Genomic DNA, 4,444 nt, shown 5'->3' with positions numbered 1-4,444 from the left:
CCACGACTCCATGGCTCCCTCTCCCCTGGGAAGAAAGCAGTGATGCGCGTTTATAGGCGATTAGAGTCTGAACTTTGTTAGAACTGAAGCGAAGCGTCGAAGCGAGGAAGAGTAGCTGAGAGCTACGGGATTTTAGGACTCGTGCGGTTTACGAGCGAAATTTTCATAGGTTCTCTCTCTGTTGTGGCAGATTATATAAGACTCGTGAATTCTGAAAATGGATTTTGGGATCGTACGGTTCTTTTCTCGGGCAGCAAGGAAAGCGGTGACATGCGCGTTTATACTGATTAGCGTCATTAGACGCAGGTCGATTAAATGAGAGAGTCTGTGTTTGCTGGAGGTTGACCTAAAGAACTGAAAAGAGGACACCTTCGTTCTTTCTAGGAAGAAAGCAGTGACAGATTTATGAAATTATATTTAATGTCACGTGTACACGCACTTTAGCAAATTAGAAGCAGATTAGAAGAGAGAGCCCGAGTTTCTTACAGCTGAACTGGAAAAAGTAAAGCGAGAAAGGAAAGGGGGGTAGTTCTTCGTTCGAAAGAAAAGATGACGTGCGTGTTTGTAGCGATGATCAGCATCACCAGTGAGTTCCTGAATAAGCGTAAGCTATAGAGAAACATGTTTATTTGTTAAAATTCGTTCTTTTTAAAATGTTTCTGTTAAATTTTTTATGTGTCCAAATGTTACATTAACATAATGATCACATCATTTTGATATTTTATGTTAAATTGATATTCAACATATTTTAGTGTTAAATGATACAATTTATAAATAAGTGAACAAATAACAAAAATAATGAATTTTAAAATGTAAATTCTAAGATAAATAAATAAAATATGGTAATGTAACATATTATAAATGATAATTTTACTGAAGAAATATGTTGTCACAATTTGTTTACAAATTATGTCAGTGTTACATTTTTTGCGTTAACTTTCACATAATATCTATTAATTTTTAATATATTCATTTTATGATAAATTAAAGCAAACGTTTAGATGGACACGTGAAATGGATTAAATTCAACATAAATTTTTCTCGACTGTGTAAATTTATTAAAATTAAGAGGCAAAATAAAAGGAAAGAGTTAAAAATTTCAAAGTCGATAGAAATGCAAAATTCTGGAATCTGTGATTTGGAAATTTTAAAGCGAATGAGAGTAGAATTTATGAATACTGTATTTTTTTTATTTATGGATTTTAAAGTTTATAAAAATATTCTCTGTGGATTTTATGATGGAGTTTGACATTTGTAAATTCCAAAAAATATACATTTTTCATGAGATTTCTAAATTAAAATATATATGAAGAATATACTATAATAATAAAAAGAGAAACCGTATGTTCCAATATTTACGTAACATTTGAAAGTTCTACCGAAAAAGATAAAAGATACCTAAAATTCGAACACAAAGGAAGACGAAAGATACAATAAGGATATTTTCTTTCTGACGATCTTTCTCGTAAATTTACATGTTAATCTGTCATGATCTCGTGGAAAATAAATAACAGTACATATAGACATTCGAAATCGAAAATTTTACGACATCAAGTGTGTCTGCGGGGAGCTAGAATGCGCGCGCGAGTCTTAAAGTAAGGAGAATAACGCGATCTACTGAGATTTTACGATCTTGTTTACGCCCAGTCGGATCGGGAATGAACTGAGGGTGAGAAAAACACGTCGTGATTCTGCGAGAAAATCGAGAACGGAGCGAATAAGTCTGTGGCGAATGCTTTTCAGATGTACGCGTATATCGTATTCCGATATTCATTCTCGATTATTGTACTTTTCGCCAATAGGCAAATAAAATTTACGTTTCCAGTATCATATGAGATAAAGCTTGCAAAATATAATTTTAAAGATATCCATATATCACTTTCTTATTTTAAAAATGACATAACTCAAGAAGTATGATTTTCGAGTTATTACCACAAATGAGCTAAATAATTACTGCCCTATCAATCTTTAAAAGTAAATTAACTTAACTCTCTGCCTGTAATCATTTTACTTTTTCTGTATAGTCCAAGTTTTTGTTCGAGACGTTCAAAAAGTATGGAAAAAGTTTAGAGTTACTCTACAACATCCTTATTATATCATTAATGTCCATTTCTATCAACGTGATTTAATTTTCATCTCAGTTCAACTAACTTTTCATCTTTTTCTAATTCAAAAATTATAAAAAGATGAACAGAAAATTCAATCGAAATTAAAGTTCATCTACATTGATGGAAATAGGCAAAAATAAATTTTTAACAAGATATTTTAGGAAGGAAAATCGGATTCCTTCCTTTATTTCAAAAAATTGATCCCTCAAAGGGATACACAAGTATAAGTTTACGTGAAAGACACCTCTTCATTTTCAACAAAGAATCATCTAAAATTTATTTAGAAGCACACTATACATTTTTTGTCGATGATATTTAATTAGTCAACGATTTCCCGTTGCAAAGTAATTCTTCCGTTTTTTCTGGAGAGCTTATAATTTTTTTAGTTCTGTCACTTTTAAAGGGGACGATGTCTTGACATTTCAGAATCTATTCTTGAGCGCAGAAAACCTTTTTAGAATTTCCAGGATTTCTATTCTGGGCGATTCTATTACGATCAGAATATATACATGCAGAATACATTTTTCACAAATGATCTGTTCGAAATCCAACAAGTTTCATGAAGAGCGATTCTAAATATTATCGACCACCGTATGAATTACTGGACACGTACGCATCCGCGTTGCTCTTGCAAACACTTGTTTCGCGCACAGGATTATTATCAGTACGCCTTCTCGCTGGTTAATGATCTCGCCACAGTTAGATTTCATCAAGCGTGACGCAGTTTCCTAATCGAGGCGGCGTAATCACGCGAAACACGAACCGCGAGCGTATTCGGTATTGCGTGAAATTTCTAATTCCGTGCAATTACCGTGACTACAATGAGAGCTGAACAAGTTCCCAATGTTCCGAATTAATATCAGTAACGACAAAAGTGAGAATTTTAAAAGACACTAATACTACCGGTGATTTTAACGCGTTAGCGCATTATTGAAATTTCTGAAGATAAAAAAGTAATTTTACTTGTAAATCAGAAAATAATAATAATCGAGAATAAAATATCGGACATATTAAAATTTAAATAATTCGAAAAATAAAAATTTTAACTTAATAAAATTTTTTAATAGAATAACACTGCACGTTTGGAGAATAAACTTTTTCCGTTAATTAACTAAATACTGAGAAATTATGGAATAATTTAATTTTCTTTTGATGGATCAGGAATACTTAATTTAGGAATAATTAATTTTACAGAGATCACATGTGTTTCCAAGAAATTTTGATTCTCGTCATCTACCTTTTGTTTTCAAGATTAAAATCGGTAGATTCACGTCTCTTATTCTACGAGTCGTATGCTAGATATCTTATTTCTGTCAATGCGGAATGGTGTTCACCGAGTACTAACAATAAGCAATAAATCTATCAATCTACCGGAAAAAGACTCGACTCGCCCAAAAAGACTTGTTTTTACAGCTCGACAATTATCACTATGTTTTCGTCTCACTTCTCGTAAAGAATTACTCAAACACGTTGCATTTTACAGCAAGTAGCCACGTTTCGCTTCGAAAAAAATCGCTGCGCGATGACAACGGTTCGTTCGCGATTTCGAAGAACAAGCAAAGTCAACGATAAAGACGGAACTGCGTTTTACATCGTGACGAATAATGCAAACGTCAAGTGCGGAATCAATCGACATTTAGCCCACACACTTCCCTATATGTGAAATATTTTACGTGTCACGTTCTACGTGCAATCTTGTTACATCTACATGTATCGCTCATTTGTTAAAATGACATAATTAAGAAAATGTTTTTTTATTAGTTGTTTGCAGAAAAAAAAACGTAAATATGTATAATGAATACTTGAGAAAAAACATACTTAAATCTTCTACAATCAGTTATTATATTAAAGTTGCATTAAAAAATTATTATTACAAAATTTTAATGATTGATACATGAAAACTCATCTTCTGAAAAATTTTATTTTTTAGTTACTTATAGAAAAAGAACAAATATGAAGATAAACAGAGACAATATACTTAAACAAAAATAGACTTTTATCTACAATCAGTTATTATACTAAAATTGTTATGATTTACAAAAAAAACTCATTTTCTGAAAAACTTTGTTGTTTTATCTGTGTCATTACAGCAAATGAGCAGTATGATAAAATCTCGTATCAAATTAATGTAAAGTGTAAAATATAAAATTTCTACAAAACTTGCGGCAAAATTTACAGTAAATCGCGATACCATCGATAAATATAAATAATTATACAAGTAATGATACAAAACAGTGTCGATATTTACAAAGTTGGTAAATGAAAAAATTTGAAACAAGAAAAAAATATTTTATTAGGAAGGCGAAGAATATATTTTAAGTATTTAAGGATGTTTA

The 4,444-nt window shown here is 31.4% G+C and overlaps 2 protein-coding genes across 3 annotated transcripts in view; one reads left to right on the top strand and one right to left on the bottom strand.

Annotated features, from left to right (window-relative positions):
- LOC108754697 (whirlin) overlaps nucleotides 1-4,444 on the top strand; it is a 112,044-nt gene that overhangs the window by 87,393 nt on the left and 20,207 nt on the right. The gene's annotated exons all lie outside the window — the stretch shown is intronic.
- Nucleotides 1-4,444, bottom strand: part of LOC108754687 — a 5,754-nt gene that overhangs the window by 810 nt on the left and 500 nt on the right. The window lies entirely within an intron of this gene.

The sequence above is a fragment of the Trachymyrmex septentrionalis genome, unplaced genomic scaffold, assembly GCF_001594115.1.
Source record: "Trachymyrmex septentrionalis isolate Tsep2-gDNA-1 unplaced genomic scaffold, Tsep1.0 scaffold119, whole genome shotgun sequence".
Classification (NCBI taxonomy): Eukaryota; Metazoa; Arthropoda; class Insecta; order Hymenoptera; family Formicidae; genus Trachymyrmex; species Trachymyrmex septentrionalis.
The sequence above is the reverse complement of the archived record's forward strand: the minus strand, read 5'-3'. Positions and strand labels throughout refer to the sequence as shown.